The 23,200-nt window shown below is 36.7% G+C and overlaps 1 protein-coding gene and 1 long non-coding RNA gene across 6 annotated transcripts in view; one reads left to right on the top strand and one right to left on the bottom strand.

Moving 5' to 3' along the window:
• Positions 1-23,200, bottom strand: part of LOC138116687 (uncharacterized) — a 63,775-nt gene that overhangs the window by 27,478 nt on the left and 13,097 nt on the right. The window lies entirely within an intron of this gene.
• Positions 22,430-23,200, top strand: part of APBA2 (amyloid beta precursor protein binding family A member 2) — a 45,394-nt gene continuing 44,623 nt past the window's right edge. For all 5 annotated transcript variants that reach the window (XR_011154292.1, XM_069026229.1, XM_069026227.1 and 2 more), the window contains exon 1: positions 22,430-22,824. The gene's annotated coding sequence lies outside the window, so the exon portion shown is untranslated. The remainder of the gene's footprint in view (positions 22,825-23,200) is intronic.

The following is a 23,200-nucleotide window of genomic DNA, read 5'->3' as shown; positions in this document are numbered from 1 at the left end:
GCCTTAAACTATTTAAATTACTTTGGAGGTATGACTGTAAGATCTCTAGGGAGATTAATAAGAACTTCAGGAGTTAGTTAAGGCTTTTATTAGAAACATGGAAATGAAGTAAGTTGGGCATAGAGAGCACCTGTATTTCCTGGTGCAGGATACCCTGCTTATTCTAAGTTTCAAAACTACTGGAGAACAGGTGAGATAACCTGAAACTATTTCAAACTCCCAAGTATTTTTACTACCTTCTTTCCTCCTTATTCATTTTTCCCACTTTAAGTTCAAATTTTCCGCCATATATTAATCCAAATTTATTTATTACATTTCTATCTACCTTGCTTATAGGCCTAGGTGATTTCTTGCCATTGTTCTGAAAAGGTAAGTTTCTCCTTCTGTAGGACTTCAGTATGAAGACTATACACCAGTGACACAGCTATGTCAAAAGTGAGCAATTTAATATTAAATTAAAAGATTTTTGTATTGTCTGTATCTGAACAGATGGTACCCTTACTCATTTTGTGAGCATAAATTACTACTAAGCTTAAAATAATTTATTCACTCTTAGAACTGCAGCCAATACCTTACTATCTAGCTACAAGAGTTTTCACATCCATCAGCTCAACCAGTGATGCAGCTCTTGGAACATTATGTTCCTTTTGTGACGCTCCTGGGAAGACTTTAGGCCTCTGAACCAATGGATGAATACGCATTTCTTTGATTTGTGAAATAATACTACGGAGAATCATCTTATAAAAAGTCCAGGCATGATTCAGTACATTAAAATGAATCTATGTTGTAGAAGAACAGTGCAATAGAAATTACTTAAGGCCCCTTGCTATGGATATTGTAATTTCAAATTATGTAGTGCTAGTTTACAGTTTTCTGTGATTTTGAAGTTCCCGTAAAGCTTTGGAGACATTTGAAGGAAATTACTGTGTACTTGGGGTTTTCCTGTTCTTGGGCACATCTTGTGCTCAGCTGTTTGGACAAATTTCAGCTGAGGTGTGAAAACAAAGTTCTCAAAAGAATGAGAAAATGCTGTTGAAGAATGACTGTAAAATAATACTAAAGCCTTTAAAATCTTACAGGTAGGGGTTTGATAAGCATACAGTAAGAGAGGTGCCCTGAGGCAAAAGAGAGGCATGACAAGTCAGTGGCTACTAATTCTACAACTCCTGTGAAAGAAGCAGGATGTTGATATCTTCTTCCACCCTATCCCTTGCCTATACCAGCTTATCCCAGTGCATCCATTTTCTTTAGGATAAGGTAATGGGTCAAAGCTGATGCACAGAAGTGCAGCTCACAGAGCACATTTCTGAAATATATCAATATACCACTTTTCAGATACTGTAGATTCTTAGGGGCCTGCAGTGTAATTTTTTCTGAAGCAGATTTTACTGCCCCAGACAAATCAATAGTAGCTTAAGCATGGTACTGACTTTTTCTTGAGACATAGGACTAAAAAACTGAACTTTCTTCAAAATACCTGCTTGGTTTTCGTTTATTAATTGTATTCACATCAAAACTGCAGTGGATTTTTTTGGTTTTTTGGGTTTGGGTTTTTTTAAGAGAGAAATAGTTATTTCACCTTAAAGGACTTATCATTAACATTTCATTTTTGTTGAAATTAAAAGGTGTGGAGAATCATATCATACATATCTATAATTATTCCGAATGGTTTGGGTCCTGCTTAGGCAGACACACAAAGAGGTATTTGAGAACATTTTCTTGTCTCATTTTCTGCCTGCCTGCAGTGCGTGTTCCCAAAGCACACATCCTGTTGCCTTGATCTGCAACATAATGACCATATAATGGAAGCAGTTATAGATACTCTTTTGTTAATAGTTTGATGGAGAAGAGGAGGGGTATTCTGCTTAATAAATGCTGCTTTATGAAATATGCTGAGATTAAAATTTGCCGACACTAATTGGCTTGCTTTGTGAACTCATGTTTTTTCTCTAATTAAGTAATGGTCTCCCAGCTGCAGTGGCTGCTTGGGGATACCAAACTGATGTGAATTACAATGTGTTTGCTGTGAAATGTTGTAATAGTGACAAAAAAATTTGTTTGCATAGTATAATAATGCAGCCTAGAACTAAAGCTAAAGTAGCATGAATGCTTTCATCTGCAGCTATGAGATCCATTCAAATTTAATTGTGCAGAAATTTTTACTGAAGTAACACTTTGAATAAGTATCTTTACCTCTGAGTGATCCTACTGAAGGACCTGAAGTGACATTGTTTATAACTGTGATAATGTATAATACAAATATAATTCTGTAAAAAGAGTTCAGTTTGTGGTACTTCTGCCTTGGTTTCTCTGCTATAGTTGTCCAGTTAGCAGTAGTATAAAAATTAATGGCCCTATCAAAGAGATAGTAAAACCTTTATCAAGATCCATCTTCTTGTGCTGTTTCACATACATTCGTATAAAATTGCTTGCTCTTTTTTTGAAAAGCTCTACCTCTGTATATCTGAAGATTATTAATAGGCACAAGACTTGGTCAAGAGTCTAAAGGAAGTCTAAGGTGGAGATAAAAACTGAGTCCCTTTCAACTTGGTGTCTAAGATAGAGCCCTTAATTACTAAAATGTTCTTACTCTTTGAAGTAACACTAGCAGATGCACAGACTGTCATCATGTGCAGTGCAAATGGACTCTCTATCCCCTCTTCTTACTCCTACAGATAATGTGCTCTCATTTTCCCATTTGCCATTTCCCATTACTGTTACTTCTTCTCCCAGAGTCAACAGTAGTTTAAATTTTGAAATTCCAACCTCCTAGTAAAAGTCATACTGTCTACCTGTTGTCTCCTTACTGAAGAATTGGCTTTGAATGGAAATTTTAATTAGGCTTGACTATGAGATTTGATAAAGAGTTTTGAAAGATGTTACAGTTACTATATAGTTGATTTTTTTTTCCCTGCTAACAGAGAAATCTCTTTAGAGTTCATCCTGCAGTGATGGAAATATGAGGGAAATTCTATGGAGATTCTAGTACAAAAAAGTGTTGTTGCTCATAGCAATCAAATAGCTGCTTTTGAGGATTTCATTCCAATGCTTCTGTTGACACAGAGTCTTCCTGAATGCAACCACACTTTTTTTTGGTTTTATTCAGAATGGTTTATTTACTCATTTTAATATATATCTAGCTATGCTATTTCAGTTTTGAATATGTAATATAATTTATTAAAGGTTAGTTTCTTTTTAAAAATATATCTTCAAGTATAATATTTATGTGATGTCTATAGAAGTATTTTCCCTAGTTGATTTTTCTGGGAAAGGTTACTTTAGAATGTAGTTACCAGTGATGGCATCTATTAATGCAAGCAGTGAACTAATCTGCACTTCACAAAGTAGAATCTTTTATCAGGCACAACACAGGCATGCAAAGAGATAAGAGGAAGAGCAGGTCTCTAGGCAGTGGGAAGAGGGTACAGATGGCAAAGACTGAAGGAAGGTTTTTAAAGGTAGAAATGGCCACTGACACACCTAAAAGCATTTATGCATTTAAAGTGAACCCCATCTTCTCTAAATCTCAGACATGCCTGCTGTTTATATTACATGTAACAGAAACCCACCAAAAGTAAAATTACAGATTTTTTTCAAAGAATGGTGTTAATGATCCTGTGGTGATGCTATGCTGATTTGTGACTTTCACAGTTTTACTCTACTTTTAGAAGTTTGTCCTAATCTGTGATTGTCCATGTTTCTTCCCTAAACGGTTCTTCTGAAAATCAAGACTAAATCAAACGTAGTAGCAACGTGTCTTTCCTCAAGCCACCTCTCCCTTCCCCTGCTTGGTGCAGGGGCAGCAGAACAGGAGGCACTGCAACGCAGCTGTCCCTGGATCCCACTGCTCAGGGGAGCCTGAGCTTGGCAATTAAGTGCCTTTCCAGCTGCCAGGCACCAACTGGCTGAGGTTTCAAAGCCACTTTCACTCCCTACTGGTTTCTTACTTGCAAAATATTTTATTGCATATCCTAAAAGTGCCTGAACTCTTAAAAGTTATTTCCAGATATAGAAAGGAGTTAGTTGCAAAATTATATTGCTATAATTTTATTTCAGAATATTATCTAAAAATACTCTAAATAATACTGCATGTGCTTATTTTAGATAACCCCTTGCTGGTTCTTAATGAATAAGTAAATATATTTCAGATCGTGCAAATACTGGCCTAGACAATACACATGCTGTACTGCAGAGGTGCAGCTCAGCAATGCAGATAACAGACCTTTGGTTTTGCTGATCATTTAAAGAAGGAAACAAAGAAACACACATTGTTTCTGAGCCTTTGACACACTGAAAAGGAGAGAGTAAGGAGAATACAACTAGGCCTTCTTTTAGTGAAGAACAGGATTGCAAGGAAGGGAGGAGAAAATTAAATCAGAGTTCTCCAGTTTAAAAGTGTTGTTAGTCTTAGACAGAATTCCCCATCAAATTTCTTTTTTTTCCCTTTATGCTGCAGATACAATACAAAATACTCTCCAGCATATGTACAGGAACCATTCCAAGCAGAACAAAATATACCAACCTGAAATAGCCAAGCCAATCAAAGTTTTATAGACTAAGGAAACACTGGCAACATAATTTATTTTAATGGACATATTAAGCTTTCACCATCTGTTCTGCCCCTAATTATGAATGCCAAAAGAACATATTTCACAGTTAAATCAGTAAGACATTATTCATGCACTTATATGTTACTTCTACACTAACACTTCTGCAGTGTTCTCGTACTGCCTACGCAATTCAGAGCAAGCTGCTCACATCTGAAATTGAACTTCTTGGTAAAAAAGTATTTTTCAATAACTGTTTCAGTGGGAGAGTACTTAGTGTAAAACATGTTTTTAAAGAACAATTGGGAGAATGAAAGCCTTTTGTTTTGGTAATGACTTGTTAAAAATAATGACTGTGGACAAGTATGTTTTTCTCTGCTTTCTTGCATTTTATTCCCCTTGTCTGTCTAGATGCTGTGCATGCTGTATGTGTGCACAGTGCCTGCTGCAACTGTTGTTCCAAGCAGTGTATCCTCACTGGAGAAGGTAAAAGGAAGCAGCTTTTTTTAAGAAAGAAAAACTGAGCAATTTATAATACTCACATGATCAAGTCAAAGATCACCTAAAACAACAAAAAATGCTACAAGTGACACTTATTAGTGTTTATGTGAGAGAAGCAAAGGATGTCTTGAGTTTACAGTACAAGAGAGAACCCTGAATTCTTCTCCCTGCATGAGATATCTCTGTTCCTTCCTTGGTCAGCTGCAAGGTTCTGCCAGCTGGAACTGTGTCCAACACACAAGATGAGTGTTAGCCTTAACTGCTATGGTACCACCTGACATGCAGTGGTGCAGTCTGTGCCATCCTTTATCCTGCACTTAAGGAAAATAAAATAGATAAATATTCTCTTTTAGTCTTCATACACCACGTCTTATCTTGATTTAGCAATTTAGCCCTTAATATTTGCTTGGTCTTGAAAGTGGTAAGTATGGTAGTTGTGTGATGCAGGAGAATCTTAGTACGAAGAGGGGAATCATCAGTGTTAGACTTGTGTCCAAGGAGCACAGCTTTCATCCAAGTAGTCTGGAAAGTACAGGATATCTTTAGCAATGCAGTACAGAAAATAGTAAAATGAGTGGAAAAAATATAATTGGTATATGGTTTGCTGAGGCTGAAAAATAAGAAACAAACTTGGCAGAGCACTGGAGCCTTATGAAGAAGGAGCTGATTTTTCTTCTGGAATACAGTTTATGTTCCTGTAGGGAACATAGGGTGGAAGGGATCACCATTTTTACTTGGTTCTTTTGCAACAAATCAACTGAATACAGACTTTCTTTATACAACCGTGTAGAGATTGACCCTTTACTAGCAACCACTAACTAATTTTTTGTAACAGTATGAAGTTTATAGGACAAACTAATCGAGATATGTAGATCACGAAGTGCTGCTAAGAGACAGGGGGAATCAAAGGGACCTCCAGCATTCTAGAGAATTTTCTAAATGAAAGGAGGCAGGAGATGCCAGGAAGTAGATTCTTTTTTATGGAATCAGAAAGGGAACAGAAATCCTTTGTTATTCTAACCTGGGGGAGAATTCTTTCCTTATCTGCACAGGCATAAAAATAAAATGCCCCAATATCCTCTAGAAACATCAGCTTAACAGAAAATGTCAGGAAATGTCCTTAAAAATAATTCTGATTTGAAATAAATGCATCCTCTTTGTCTCTGTCTCCACAAGTGGTTAGAATTTAGTTCTGCCAACAGTCTGACATGACATCTAGGATCCTTAAGTTTAGAAAGACTTTCATTCTAGAATTCCATTTTGCAGACTCGATATTTTAAAGTTGTGGTCTTTGAGCTGGTTGAATGTATTTTTTTCTCTTTTTGTTGAATTCTGAACTGTTGAAACTTCATGTCCTGTAGCTGTCGACAATGAACACATACCTACTACCTAAAAAGAAATGTTAATGCATGCATTCATTTTTCACTTTCATTTATGCTTATGCGTGGATATATGTGTATGGGACTTTGTCTCTGTGGACATACAGGAAGAGGGCTCCTATGTATGTGAGGACACCTAACAGTAAAAACTATGATGGCAAAGGAATCCAGTGCCAATTGAAGGCATTTTCTTACAGCACCATTTAAAATATCCTGGTTTCAAAAGAAAACCATTTCATTTTTTCCCTTAGAGTCACTAGGTATTAATTACATTAAATTCTATTAATCTTATTTTAAAAAGGGGAAAAGAGATTGGTAGACAAAAAGTTGAATAAGAAATTTAAAGGTTAAATTTTGTGCACAGATTCAAGTTTTAAAATAGAAACTCTGATCATTTATGCTAGTACATGTGCAAATATGTTATTGAGACATTGATACAAAACTACAGGAATGCTGAGAAAAGGAACTGTATTCATTTTCTAAAGTATCTTGCAATTTACACTGGCAGTTATAAAACTACATGAGACCTGTAATATAACACCTTGGAGAAAATACCTATTTAAGTATATCCAGTACAACTATGAAGCAAAATCCCTTCTAATATGAGACAATACTTGGAGCATCTTTAGTTTCCTGCTTTTAATTGCCCTCAGTGATCTGAAGCTTCTTAATACTCTTGGGAGTCCCTGTGCAGTATCCTTTCTTGTACAGACTCCTTTAATTACAGCAGCCACCAGAAGTAAAGGCCTGTCAGTGTGCTGTGTTAGCAGGTCAGCCTGGCAGGCACATGATACTAAACTGAGTGTTGTTCACACATAATCTAATCCACCTTGTGTGCTTGTGCTCCCTGCCTCAGCTCGTAATGTTGAAGTTGTGCAATGCAGATTGCCAGCAAAGATAAAAACGTTATTATGGGAAGGAGGCCTTTTGTGCTTTCATTATCTTGGAATAACCGCTAAGGACAGGCTTTTCCTAGGTATGTTTTTATAATGCTTGTCTGAAGTCAATGATAGTGCATTCTGTCATGCCTCCTAAAGACAAGTTTTCAGGCAGCAGGTGATGTGGAGATGCTCTGTTTGCTGTTCTTCAAGTTGTTCAGGACAGCTTGTTACTGACACCGTATCTGTAGGCATTCAAAGCCCGCATTGCTTGGGTTTCTCTGAGACACAGACAGCATTGATTACTGTAGCATGTTGTCAGCTTTGCTGCGTCAGCAGGAAAAAATTCTTTTGATGTGGAGAAATAGAAATAGAAGGCATTCAGTGTGTGCTTAGCTCCATTTGTGACTGCAACATTAAAGTGATACCATGCCAGCCTACAAATGCAGACAATATTTTTCCCTTTTCTCCTCCAAAGAATATTTCCTCAGTAGGACTACACAACATTTATGGATTACTGCATTAAGTACAGTGAAAAAACCAACTTTGATTTTTTTTTTTAATACAAAGATTCTCATTTAACAAATTCTTGATTGTCAGCATACATTTCTCTAGTTTGTATTAACCGGCCTCACAGATACAGCTTCATGAGCTAGATGAGAATGAGTCCTTTCGCCTACCTCCTACAGTGGGACCGTACATCTCCAATTCTTCTTGCACGTGTTGTTTTCAAGAAGCCCTTGCAAATAATTAAAATTTTAAAAATTACAAAGCCTGCTACTCTCAGAAATAGCTGTGGCTGCCAGCCAACATGTACAAAACCAAGGGTCATCACTGCAGGCAGTTAAAACTGGCCAGGAAGAATGTCAGAACCTTCTATTAGAACACACATGGATTACTAAAGTGCCTCCTTCCTACTTGTCAGTGTTGTCTTCTGGTTGGCATTGCAGCATTAAGACTCAATTAAACCACTTACTAACCATAAGTACTAACAAAGCTTTTAAAGATGTTATGCATGAGCTTAAAAAAAAAAAAAAAGTCTGTCTGTGCTGGGGATACAGATAAATTAGAGGACATAAAAGGTAAATGCAGATTGCCTATTTAAAATTAACATTATTAGCTCCTGACAGTCCTCTGACTGTACTGCAGGTGACCCAAGCAAGGAGGTACTGGAGTGGCTTGGCACAGCTGCCACACCCTGTGCTACTGCCACAGCACAGCCTTTCTGCTTGAGCTGCTCCTAAAAACTCATTCTGGGTGTCTCCAGCTTGCTGTACATGGAGACCATGACTGGGAAAATGGGACAAGCAGGATTTACATAATGCAATTGAATGTTGTTTCTCAATTTGCCAGTGCGTTTTTCTTTTCACCAGCCCTTTCAGTGATAATTCAAGGAGGGTCACAGTAGTAGTCTGTGCTTCTATCCAAGAACATGGAAATTTGCTTCTGTGGCTAAAATTTTAAACTGACAATTTAGTTGAATCATAACTAAATATTTCTGATTTTGTATGTATTTCTAATTTATTTTTAGTGCACTTTTTTAGGTGCATATGTGAATTTCATTCAGCAGTACCTGCTCATGTATTGTATTTAGCTAGTGAAATTCTAATCTTTCCTCAGCAGATGTCTACTAGGGTAGTGTTTGACTGAGCAGGACTGACATTCTGAATAAGATTACTAGTGAAAGTAGATACAGAAAATTTTGGATACATGTTTGGAAAATATTTTTAACAACAATAAAAGGAAAAAGCTTGATAGCTATTTAAAAAAATAAAATAATCTCAAAGTTACAAAGTTGATTCTTACTTTCCTCTGCCAACTTTGTAGTTTTGAACATGTAGCTGCCTGCCCACCACCCCCAGTGATACTCTCCTCTTAGCAATTCCATGAAAGGCAAGAAGAAATTGCATATGCTTTGGAAATAATGAAATTGAATAAACCCAAAGGTGCAAAGATAAACCAAACACGCTGCAGGAATAATTTTGGCAATCCTTTTTGGTTACAATGTTTTTACAGGGTGGCACTTGTAATAGCCACAGATTTGGGGGGTTTTATTAAACTGAAATCCTTCTAAATAACATGATAAAGACAGCTGTTTGGTAAAAGGTGAATTGTAACATTTCTTTCAGACATCCCTATCTCTCAGCAACAGACAGCAAACCCTGAACACATTTACTGCTTTGCCACTTAATATACATGAATTAGTAAACACATTTTTTAAGTGAGTCAGGAAGAAGTTTTATCCATTGGTACAACATTCTATAAATTTATAGATGCATTCTAGATTAATGGTTTTGATCCCTAATTAAGTATCCAGGCACAAAATTGTCAAGATATGCAACAGCTATGATTTACTTTGAGCCAGAAAATCTCATTATCTGTGAGTTACCAAATGTTAAATCACTGGCTTGAGGCCTGTTTTGAATAGTTTAACCATGTGAAAAGAAAAAAAGATGGTCCTTACTTTGGAGAATTACATTTTGAGACAGAGACATAACTTTAAACTGTTGAAATCATAAAAAACAGAAATAGAGAAAAGGAAAATGTGATGGAATAAGATGTGAAAATCTAAAATCTGAAAGTTAAAAACAGCTAGTTCATAACTTAGATTATCAGCAGATACTCTTATGCAAGAAAAGTGTGATATAATATTCATAATCCAAACATTCACAATCCAAACATTCAGAGTTCAATTATTCAGAGTAAGACCCACTTACATGGCATGATAATGAATTTAACATTGAGAGGAATGGAATGAAGGATGGGAGAAGACTCAAATATGGTAGTAAAAAATCCACAAAAAAATACAGATGTGGCACTCACAATTATTACCTTTACTATGTGAAATCAAAATACTCCCCTTTTCAAAGTCATTAATTCAGACTAGAAAATGTGAATATTAAAAGGATTTGCACTGAGATTGTTTAGATTTGGGTATCATCTGCTGATGGAATGGATGCTTTTGGAAGGCTCCTGGTGCAGTACCTGGAGACTGAACTACTCAGACATCCACAACAGATTTAGTACAAGGACTTGAAATGAGCCTTTTTCTTTTAGACAGCAGTCTTCATACACAGAGATAATTGTTTTAAGATGCAAGACAGCTGTATGGTCATTGTATGGCGATCTAACAGTCTTTAGGTTTGCTCCAGAAACTTTCTTAAAAGTCTCCTAATCACTCCTATATACCAATGAAATTACCACAGACGTGAAATTAGGTCTCCATAAGCTGGCAGATGGTACTTCTATGAAAGTTTTGAAAGTAAGTTTGATTTTTAAAAAAAAATAAATCTGCTCATTTTTCTGGTTATGGAGTCAATCATAGTTAAAAAGGAAAAGATGGTTTAGCTGTAACTTTGTTAGATGCAGGACTTCTCTCTGAGAAACATTTGATTTGTCCTTGGTTAAATGTTTCTTGGAGAGAAGGCATGTTAATGAAATACCTCTTGTGAAAAAGGACATGAGACCCCTAATCAGTCTTAAGATCTCTCCTGTCTTGTGCTTTACTGAGCAATAACAAAGAGTTGCTGTAGCTGACATTAACTTCTATGGGGCCTTAATATTTGGTAACCAAATTCCACAGTACTCTGCAATTGAAGTACAACACTGCATTCTATGTGTCTTTTCCTAAGGTACTAATGCAGAAAGCACACTACTCTAACCTGTTAAAAAAAAAAAAAAAGTTGCATTTCAGAATGATTGCTTTCAGCAGCTTGGCTCTGTAAATACCTATTACATATCTCTTCAGAGACATCAGAATTTTGTGGAACATTTCTTTGCCCAGAAGTGCCTCAGGTTAAGAATTTTGTCTTTGATTACTAATTTTCATCCCAATAATTTGACTTCCTGATAGATGAGGTGATTTTGTGCAGTGACTTTGTCTGGTGTGCCCTAATGACAGCAGTGATAGTTTCTGTATTTGGCATTTTTTAATTTTAACAAATATTTTGAGTGATAATTAAGTATCATCTGTGGGAAAAATTCTCTTCAGTCTAAATTGCCTATCTCTGCAGATAACAGGCTGACTGTAGAGTTGATTAAAAGAGTGATTTTTGACCTAAATGTTTAGAAAACTGGTACACAAACTTTAATTTTTTATCAATTAGAATTCAAATTTATATAAATTATCTTTTAAAATAGTCCTAGTAATAATTCCTGGATTTTTGTGAATAAAAATAGAAAGTTAGAATTAATACCTGCCTCCACATGTATCAACTTACCTGAAAGGGTAGGAACTATCTTAGAGCTAATCAGTTGTAGAATTTGAGTTAGGTGACATGCTGTGCTGGCTTAGAGGAAAAAAATCATCCAGCCCAGTATCCCATCTGCCAAAAGCAGATGTTTTGGGAAGATAAGAACAAAGTAATAGCTAATGAGACTTCCCCAGAACTGTCTACCTATTTTTAAATGTAAGTGTTTTGCCTAGGACTTTTTCTTTTCCCTGAGGAAAGAGGCATTGCTATCAAATTCTTCACTTTTAAAAGACTTTAAGTAAGCCTCAGAAGTAAATGAGACTTCTTGTACAGAAGAAAGATGCAAGTTTATTCTGTTATACCCAGGAGACATTTGAAGCTAGGTGTTGCTCACTAAGTACACTCTGCTTCCCTTAGGGTCAAGTCAGGTCTGCATTTTTAGACATTATTTACTAACCTGACAGAAAGAAGATATTTGTAGCTATAGTGCTGATTTGGGAACTAGGAAATAATGGACCAGTTCACATAGTTCAGGTACTTTAGTCTGGGTCCTCAGTGGGTAATAAATATGCATTTATGAAATCAGACAAGTGGCTCCATATTACAGGGATATGGGTCTTAACGCACTGATTGACTGCTCCCATGCTCAAAGCTAAATGATTCTGCACCTTCTTTGCTGTCCAGCATCTGAAACAGCCTTTCAGGTCAGCCGTGCACTACAAATACAAGGCTTAGTTCTGCCAGACAAACCAGTGTGCACATGCATGCTGCTTCTTGGGCTGGCTTAAAAGCAATGAGTGTGGGATTTGATATTGGCCTTAAAGTGGCCCTGCTGGACCTGCAGTGACTTAGTGAAAATCAATTCAAGTACAGATACCAAAGTATCATTTATTTTCCTTTTATGCAGCGTGTCCTCATCCCCGTAGTCATAGGGAACAGCAGACAACAGGAAGGACCAGTAATCCATTTGTCAATACCCATTTAAATTGCAGACTTAGTTTGGAGCACATCCTTCACGTGCTCACGTAGCATCAAGCACAGCATTCTCCTGTCAGGTCACTGCGTGTCTCTAATACCAAATAAGAGTTTAAGGCATTGTGGTTAGTGCTTTGTTTTCAGTGACTATTTACATGTAAACCTGCTAAGCTATAACTGTGTCATTCAGAGCACAGCTAAATAATTTTACATTCAAAATACTTACTTAGAAAGAAAGGTCTCATTTCCATAAGGTGTATATATACAAATGAAAGCTGGTGGGTGTAAGGTTTCAAGCCATCCTGAGGATCTGCTACAGTGACTGACAGAGTATCTTCTAACCAGTTTTTATAAATTGGAGAGGATTTCACTGATGTGCAATGTGTGCCTTTAGAAACAGAGAGGAAAAATCTTTCTAATCTTACTTTTCAAATGAGGTGATCATCCACTATGGAGCAATGTGCCTGAAACACAACCAGCTGCAAGCTACAGATATTTTTTCAAAGGTGGAAAATGCAAAATCCCACTATATAATTCATTGTTAACAAAGTCTCTGCTTATCTTCATTATCTACTACTCTTGTTAGATCTTTATTTTGTAAAAGGTCTCATAGATTAACCTTGCAATTTGCTAATTCTGCTGAACAAAGGCAGACTATTTTATCTTGAGAAGAACTAACACAATAGTCTTTACCCTTGTTTTATTCTTTCAGAAGATTGTTTTACATATTTACTAAATCTGCCAGCATGCAAGTATTTATATGAGTTTTAAAACCACAATGTTCTATTAAGGAGAAAAATGCAACCTAATCCTCTTACACTAATTAAATGGGGAGAGCGCTAATGAGGAACGTGTCAATTGTCAATGCCTGAAAAATCTAATTTTGGGTGAGGTTCGACTCATTAAAATGATGCTGTCAATCCTTTTCCTGTAACCCTTTAAAGAAAATTTCATTTTTTTCCTATGGTTATGTTAAGTGAGTCTGTGAAACCATTCACATGACTTCAAGGTCAATAGTGATAAAAAGAAACCTTTCTGAGGAGTTATTACACACTCAGAATCAAGAAGCTGTAAAAATTGAGTGTAAATGGTTGGGTGTGAACCTCTAACCCAGCACTTAAACTTTCCTTATTGGAAAGTTAAGCATCTCCCTTCTCTTCTACAAATGAGGCCTTTCCAGTGACCTCCCTCCACAGCTGTTCTAAATTGCCAGTCTCAGTATTCTAACCACCCTCCTCCAGTCCTCTTACCATTCACTGAATGGCTGCTCTTGGAGTAAGGTTGAAAATGTTTGGCTTAAATGGTACAGTTTGAAATGTTTTGTTGAATATCCAGGCTTTATTTAAGGTGAACTATTCTGCGTTATTATTCAAATAGTATACCTAATTTACCTCTACCTAACCTGAAATTAGTATTTATTGAAGGAAAGACATATTTTTTTTTTTTTCCTACAAGGCTGGAGAAGCCCATACATGAAATCATTTTATAATGATTAATTAATTGCCTGTGGTAAGCATTTCCAATTTTATTGTGTTAAAAATTTGAAGAGATGCATAATGAAAAAAAAAAAATCAAAGGATCTTTTCTCGGTAAACTGTAAACTAAAGCATAAAATGCTAATAAGTAAGTTTTGAAACATTAATTGCTTGTACACCATGCATTTTTAAGTAAGTATCAAGTTTAAGGATTCTTCCTCCATTTGAATGGAAAAAGGACAAAATTTTAAAATAATGGCATTCTAAAATATCCCCTTTTTTCCAGTGCTATTATGTTTTACTTTGATATGACATCACCTCTTTGCATAAAGGGATACTCTAAATACGGACTTTGCTGAGGACATTTATTTCAATGAAGAAGGTTGATGGCAGTAAAAGCAAAACACTTAAAAACATATTAAAGACATAACTCTATACTATTAAAATAATAAAGCAGCCTCTCTGTAAATTAAATTGAGCCAGGATGAGAGTTGGCAGTAGTTCTGTGAAACCACAACAGAGAATAAAGGGAGTGGAATACAGCTGTATTGGTGAGAGTGTCATGTTTTATTAATGTGTAGTTCAGGTGCACCAAGCCTGATATGGTTTCTTTGTGTGTGGAAATACATCTGCAACAGGTAACAGCTCTTAAAAGCCACGTGCCTGTTGAAGATAAAAAGGGTTGCCACAAATGCTTTTGGAATATTTGCATCCACCTTGAAGAGCTAATTAGTAGACAGCCATAGCTTTCTGAAAACTGTAAAGAAAAAACTGATTTCAAAGACACAAATCACAGGATTGGTTGCTGTATTTCAGGTGGAACTGGATGTGACCAAAATGCAGAATTTTCATTATGTCTATTTAATGATGATGCTGAATTAAGTAACTCTACCTGATAGTTATCTGATATTGTTAATGGATAAATTTATTCCATTAGATAAATCCTCAAAGTACTTAAATGATGCTGTTTAAATGGCAAGATCACATTTTTTGAAGTACTGTCCCAGCCCATGTTATTGTCTTGGCATTCCTCAAATATTCTTTGAAAAGCTAACTCATCTTTTTGAATTATTTTAAGATTAGAATAGCCCCATAACTTTTCTAGAGAGATTCCAAATTTCTTCCTAGTGGGAGAAGGAACTGAAGGAGATGAAGTTATAGATTTACTACTTATATCTATGCATATATTAATATTATATAAATGTATATAAGAGATATACTTGCATGTGTATTTGTTGTGTAACATGCATGACCTGCTAAAGAAGCCTTACTTCCATCTGCAGCAAGTGGGAGTGTGTGTGTCTGACACACAGTTCCAAAAATTAAAGGTTTCAAATTCGTGATGAGCTAAAATTATTCTTGCGTGTGTGTAAATCTATTTAGCCAACACCCATTGCGTTCTTTTATAGCTGTGTGATAGCAGCAGAGTGCAAAGCTTGCTCAAACAGCTGAAATTTAACCAATTTCCTTTCCCTTCTAACTGCATGTCAGGTTCAATAAAACCTGTTTTCATTGTAGCCAGCAGTAATCTCAGTTCTGGCTGAGCATGTTCAGGAGGCTGGAGCTCGGTGCCAGGGCTGTGTCGGATTGGCAGGCTCAGAGCAGCCAGTCTGGCTGCACCACAGCGACGGGGACTTTTCTGCCAAAGGGAAATGGTCAAATTTACAGCTTAGACTTGTATTCTTGTGGAAGAGAATATCAAGGAACCAAGAGATGTTATGTTTATTCTTACTGTGAAGATCTTTTTACTGCAGTTCCATTTTTTTCCTCTAATAGCATGGAAATTTGGAATTTACACATCTTGTCAAAAGTATCAATTCCTTACCTTGGAGGAAGTCCCCAAATCCTGCCTCACCTTTCACCTAGACCCCTAAGTCACCAATTACTGTATAGATTTGGTGGCTTAAAAGGCTCTTCTAAGAATTTGCCCTGGCAGACTAATATTTTTTCCATATCCTAGACAAAGTAAATTTTGTCTCACCCTTACACAACATTTCTGACTGCACAATACACTTTATAGTCATTGTTCAATCCATTTCAAAACACTGAATTATTGTAGACAAAAAGGAATAATTCCACATATTGACATTTTAGGTGGAATGAGTTTTATTCCTAAAGTAATATTTAAATTTACATTAGAGGCCATATGCATAAGTTTTTCTTCAGTGGTTTTCAGTGAAAAAAGTTTTCCAAAGTATACCAGTACGTAGAGATAAGAAGGAAATTTAGTTCAGCTGACTGGTTTTTATGAACATTTTGACCAAAAAAATACTGTGTTAGACTTGAAGAAATTGCAATAGATGGTGGTTTTGCATGTCAGTCGTGCAAGGCCAGGTTCTGTTAATATGGATGTGTATAACTGGGACCTCAGGAGGTTTCCCACAGCTGCCTCCAGGTTCAATGTCTGTTCCATGTTTGAATTCCAGCCACATGTCTCCCCATTGTTACATCAGCACTGCCTCATTTTATGCTTAGAGGGATCTGCTCCATTTAGTGCAAGTCAATATGGAAACCAATCTTGTTATTGAGATAAAATTATTATCCAGGAAATTGGAAGATGACAAGAAGTGTAAAAATTAGCCAGATCTAGAGAGATGGCCAGACTTCTGAGTAGCCTCCATAATCAGCAGAAACTTACTCTGCAAAGCATTGGAAAACTTTGTATAATCCATCCTAAGATAGACTGAAAATTCTGCCAGAGCTCTGGATGGATTGCAGATTGTGTCAGTGGTTGAATGTTTTAATTGAATGGCATATATTCTTTATGCATTATAATGTTAATATATACTATACTTTTCCCTTACTCCTGTATCTCCTTCCCTTATACCTATACATCCTATATTTTTCCTTATTCTCAGTAAATTAGGAAATGCAACAATCATAAGAAGATACTTTAATTTGTATTCGTTATGGAGTAAAATTCAAAGCTGATGCCTCTGCACAGCTATCACTGGAACTTTGTGTGCTTGATCTCTTGGAGCAGAGCAGTCACAAGAATAAGCCACAAAATCTCACTGCCTTAATTTTGTAATCTCATATTTTTATGTTGAACACAAGTATTCTGCTTCTGTCCTTCCCTCTGTTTAAGGTGCCTTAAATAAGGTTCTATTTTTGGTGGCTTTTTTTCTATAGCAGGCTTAACACTGCAACACTGATACTTGTCCTAACTCTCACAACTGTATGGATGCTGTACTACAGGTTTAGTATCACTCTTTGAGCTGGGAAATTAAGCCCTAAAGAATGATTAAGCCACATCAACCATAAATGATAATTAAATATGTGATTACCCATTTTTATTGCTGCTGCAGGAAATAGCTAATCTTTTTAACTATAAAAGCTCCATTCAGCTGGGATATATACTCAAGAATACCATCTCTGCAGTGCCATTGAATTTTACAGTCTTTAGCATTTCTTTGTCGGTTCTACTTTTAATTTCTATTGGTGGTTTCTAGTTATAGAACATTTTTAGAATTACTTTTACTAGGTAATTATTGAATTTTAAAAGCTTATTAGATTAAACCAAACAGAAAAAATACTATATACCGTGAAAAGAAATGCAAGAATGCAATTCAGAATATAAAATCTTTTAAAAGTGGGAAAAATAATTAAAACATCTCAGAAACCCCTTGATATCACCTGATGAATAGAACAAAAAAGATTTTCAAACCCATAGAAAAGTAATTTTAAAGATTTCACTCAGGTGAGGTAATCAAACATCTCAAATCTACTTGTTCATGTTGATGTGGTTTAAAAGATGTTCCATTGTACATCATCTATTGTTTCTTGGTGGTTTCAGGGTCAGGAGGTGTGCATTAGGTATGGCTGGTCAATAGATGCTGTTCATGTCTTCAGTGCACTCACAGTTCATATTCTACTGAGAATGCAACCTGCATGCTGACAACAATTTGTTACAGCTCAGTAGTAACTCAGGGCAGGCTGCTCCATTTTAAGAGCATTGCCTGTGGATACAGGGATGTGTATTTGCAGTATCTAATTCACTGCAGCCATTGTAGCTTTAGGCAGAATTTCTGCAAAACTGCAAATGAAACAATCCTGACATACAGAAATGAGCATTGGTTATCTCACAACTTTAATTTCTCAGTCTGCTGTCAGTTGTTAAACTAATAAAATAAGCATAATGGTGCTTAATAATAGACATAACATTTTCTTTGTTTGCCTATTCAGTGATTTTTTCCCCCCAAGTTATTATCTTTTGTGACTACCTCATATTCACAGTAGACACAGTAAAGTAAGCAGAGAATTATAAGAATTTTTTTTTTTCATCTTAGCTACACAAGAAGACCCTAGTGGCTACTTTTGAGATAACTGGCAAGTCATGTATTTTAATGCCATCTATTTTTAGATCCTGCTTGTTTTCACTTCCCCACACACTTCCCCCATTTCTTTAAGAATCATTCTTGCTCCGCTTCCCATGCAAATCTCTTGCTGTTTTCTAAGTCTCTATTTCAATTATGTTAAGCATATTAAAATAATATTTAGATGATTAATTGAAGCTCTAAAATACTGAGTAGCACCAATTCTAGAGTTGTCTTTGGCTGTTTTTCCTCTTGGCCTATCCCAGCTGTGCTTTTAACAAATAAGAGGCAGGTAGTATAAAATAATGTGTAATCATAAAATTATTACACATATGTGCACTGTGTGAGGATGGGGAATTTAGGTTAAAAGGAAGATCTTGAATCTGGACTTTACCATGGTGTTGCTACAATTAACAAAGTTACATAACTTTTGTTGATATTTTTAATTTGCAACTTCCTGCTTTATATTTGCCCTTACTGAAAACAAAGAACTGTGTACAACTGGACACAGGGTCAGCGTTAGATGGACCCCCAGCTGCTACAAAACTCACAGCACCTACTGTGTGAGCCAGAGGCACTGGGGGAACACAGACCATCTTTCTTCCCTCCTCAAATCACAAAAGGTGTGTTTGGTGGTTTTCTGGCTTGTCTATTCAGAGTGTGTAAAGTGCTTTGTTTCCTTTGGACCTGAGGCAGCCCCAGCCTGACACCAGCCCAGCAGGGAGATGGGAAACTGGGTCTTGACAGAAGACACTAAGAAAATAAAGAAATATTGAAAGACATCTAAATACAGGGTTGATTTTATAAAGCTTTTTGACAAATTGTCGTAATTTTCTAAAGGCACTCACAAAAAAGAGAAAGATTAAAAGAGACTAATTTGGAATGGAATTTCACAGGACAAAAGAAAATGCATTTCTGAATCCTGAGAGGTTTCTACTTGGTGCAGACAACAACTACTACTTGTAGTTTGTTGGATTTAAATTTAAATGAAGGAAAAACATGAAAAACCAAGATAGCAAGTTGCTGTTAATTCTATCCACGTTTTATGTTTGCTACTCTTGTTTTTATACCACTATACTAGAAGAGGTCAAGCATGTGAGAGTAGAAATATCGTAAAATAAATTGCAATAGAGCTCATTTAAGACTTGTTTGTCTTCTGTTGGCCCTCTCATTCTTGTTGTGGATTGAGAAGAATATTCTCTTGGCTGAAATAAGAAATGAAAGGAATATTTAGGCCATTTATCAAGAACCAGCAGAAACTGGAAATTCCTATCTAGTTAAGCTTTAAACTTTCTGGAGATGTCCTAAGCTGTCAACAACACTGACAAAACACTTCAGGTTTATTTCATACATAATAGATATTTGTCAAAGCTAATCTTCTAAATGGTTTCTGACTATTGTCAGTCAGTTTCTGCAAAAATTAACTTTAGTAATTTAAAAATTCTTTATCAAGTGTATTGTTTATGCATGAAAACTCATAGAAAGAAATATACTCCCCATAAATTCAGTGTCCTCTCTGATTCTCTTTAAGTTTGCCTGTTTGATTTTTTTTTTAGGGTGTCAGTAGCACCACTGAAGTGTCATATATCTGCAAAGCTGCTTTTGTATGGCTTACCTAAATACTTGCTGTATTCATGAAGGTTTTAATAAAGCAGGTAGAAAGCTGTCTGAGCAAAGATAACTCACATACACTGTAAAAGGCAGAAGTGGCATTCCCAAGACCAACTCCACTGCTGTCTGTACTCGTACTGGAGTTCTGTACACAAGGAAATGCTAGACCTCAGCCCAGTTTTCAATCTCAAGTTTCACAGTAAAAAAAATCAGATCTCAGCTGCTAAAAATTAATAATTTTTATACCCAGACACTTACTTCAAAGTAATCTTTATGGTGTATTTTCACAAATAGGTGAATAAAGCAATTTTATCATTTTATAAACATCAAACCAACTCCAAGTGAGACATCAAATCACAAAGTCTAGATTTCTCAGCTGTCTTTGCCAATTTTCCCACCTCCCTAAAGGTTTTTTGGAGGGAACTGAGGAATTTGCCATCTCTGAGATATGCAGGTTCAAACAGCACCCCTGAATCGGCTATGGCCACAAAAATCCCAAAGAAACAGGTGTCTTGGGGTATGCTGTACCTGCCGAGCTCGCACTGAGGAAGAGAGATGCATGCATATGACTGTGTTTGTAGGTATTTACTGCCATGCAGATCTAACATCCTGGACATAAAAGGACCAGTTTGATGATGTATGATGTGTTCCTAATAACTGAAGTTTCTGTCCTAGGTTTTTCACCTCCCTGAAACAATGTGTTGGTATAGAGTTTTTTTGTTTTAAATTCATAGGCCTCAGAGAAAAGGAATAGACATTTTTAACAGGCTTGGCTAATAAGTGCTATATCAGGCTGTGCCAGCCTGAGTGAGAGAACTTCAGTAACATTGAGATGGCACTTGGAGTGCCACAACATAACCCTAATTTAATTATGTTGTGGTAGTCCTTATTGTTGGAGACTCCATACTGAACACTAGAAGGTCAGTGCTACCCAGGCTCACTCTGCAAGAGGGACCAACATGCCCCTTCCTCCTGTGCTGTGTCCTCTCCTCCCTTCCCTTTGTTAGAGAGACTTTGCTCCTTCCCAAATCCTGTGTCACGTGCTCAGTCTGCTGTCACTGACACTGCAGGATCAGGGCTGCTGTGAGAGTCAGGATCCCATTTACACCTGCTTTTAGAGGAGCTGGCAGTTACCCTGCACTCTGCTTCTGGTGCCCTCCATAATGAATTCTCATGGTCTGGAGAGTCAGCACCACTGAAAAATGAAGTTAATAGAGTCTGGCCTTGGGGAATCAAATGACTACAGAATCGGACTTAGTCACAGCAGGCTCATGTTCTGTTATCAGCTTATTAAAAATTCCAGTTCCCAGTCTAGGATCAGTCATAATTCCTCTGGACCAACTTAGCAGATGGGAGTCTATTAAGTCTTCTGTAATGAAAGCCTACTGAGAAATACTATTAGTTTAATATTAAAATTGTTTTGAATGAATTGAAGTTAGATTTTTTCCACTTCAACTTATCTCTTTATTGGAGAAGAGACTGGTATAATTAAAGCCCTGCAATCATGAATTTTCTGATGCAGTTCTGTTGAAAAATACTGTTATCTCAGTTACAGATGTACTGAGTAAGTTGATGAATGTAGCAGATCTCAACATATGTCCATGTTAAGAGGGTTGGGTGTTGTTTTTTCTTTTTTGCAGCATTTCTGGATTATGAATGTATAGGGCTAACATATGGAATAGCTTCAGTCAGTGCATCCACGGCACAGCTCAGCAGAGAGAAGCAAGGCTGTGGGCTGTACGTGCTATGATCTCGCCTGGCAGTAAATTGTGTGGTAGTGCTTATAACTTACATCTGAAGATGACTTACAAAGAGTAGAACCACTTTAATAGCAGCTAGATAGCAGACGATATCTAGGGAAAATAGGAGATACTGAACAATTCCAGGGAAGCAAACCTTGCGTGTCAGTTTTGTCAAAACTGACAAAGGGTGCAGATACCTGAAGTGTGGGAGAAGCACTGAGGAACAGATGAAAAAATGAACCTGGGGAGGAGTAGGCACAGGAAAGAGGCCTTGCAAAATGAATATATCAAATTCAGGCCAGTAAAACTCTTAGGTTCACCTGTAAGTTGGAACAGCAGGGCTCAAAAATCATTTGGCTTTAGATAAGCATGGAATAATATATTTGTTGCCAAACAAACCTAACAATGCTCCCCTGCCCCCCCCAGATCACTGTGCATGTTAAATGTAAATAACTTGTTTTGCTCCCACTAAAGTGCTGTTCCATTTGCAAATCAAGTATAGATGCAATGCAGTTCTTTAACCACAGCCAGCAGTATGATACTGGGTATTTCACTGTATCACCATGTTTATAATTGTGTACCATTTCCCATTTTTAATGCAAATTTAATTGGTATCCTTCACTGGGAGCACAGTAAAGAGATCTTTCTACACAGGTGAAAAGATGTAGAAGTGTTAAGGTTGATAAACCCCTCACTGCAGCTGTCTGGGATTAGATGCAGGGAACTCAGGAGAAAGCTAATGAGTATAATGAGCACTGATTAGAATAAATTCCAGCTGTAACCCAGTAGTCCTGTTTCTGGGAGCAGAAGAAATTGGTTCCCCTATGCATACGCCTTTTTACTCTCACATGGAAATGCAGCATGTTGTTTCGTGGAGATTGATTTTCCTTTCAACACTGAGCTGAGGCAGGGAAAATTAAGAAAAATAAAGCAAAACAATTATTGAAAGAAAAAGGTTTTTACTGAGGACCCTGTGTAACTGGTCCCTTATTCACTGATCCTGACAACACTGATGGAGATTTAGTGATGCACTGTACAACTGAAATCAGAAGTTAAAATTACTGAATCCCAAGGAAGGTGAACAAGGATGCAGCAGTGACCCTCCCATGCTCCTAGGAACACTTCATTCCAGCCGCAGCCAGAAGTGGAAAAATGTGCTTAGAGTGATGCAGAAGTTTGACCTAACTTTCTGCTACCAAGGAGGGAGGTGAGATACAAGAAGTAGGAGGGAGTCTTACACCAAGCAGAGGAAATGATCTGTAGGCTCAACTGGAGCCTTTACAGATAAAGTGCCTCTGGATCCAGCAAATCATTACTCCTCTCTTAACTTCAACATTGAGTAATATTAGATAGAAATCCATTATTTTCTCCAATTTCAAGAGCATCCATTTATAATTTTCTCAAGATACCTATCATGATAGAAGGTTACACAGTAACTGATGTGAACATTAGCTAAAGTACTAATCCATGCAGTCAGGGACTCAGAAGGCTTTGTGCAGTAGTCTGAATAGCAGAACACATGGTAAAAAATTGATATCTATTGCATTTAAAAAAAACCCAAAATTCTGGGTTTGTATTTTTAA

The sequence above is a fragment of the Aphelocoma coerulescens genome, chromosome 10, assembly GCF_041296385.1.
Source record: "Aphelocoma coerulescens isolate FSJ_1873_10779 chromosome 10, UR_Acoe_1.0, whole genome shotgun sequence".
Lineage (NCBI taxonomy): Eukaryota > Metazoa > Chordata > Aves > Passeriformes > Corvidae > Aphelocoma > Aphelocoma coerulescens.
The sequence above is the reverse complement of the archived record's forward strand: the minus strand, read 5'-3'. Positions and strand labels throughout refer to the sequence as shown.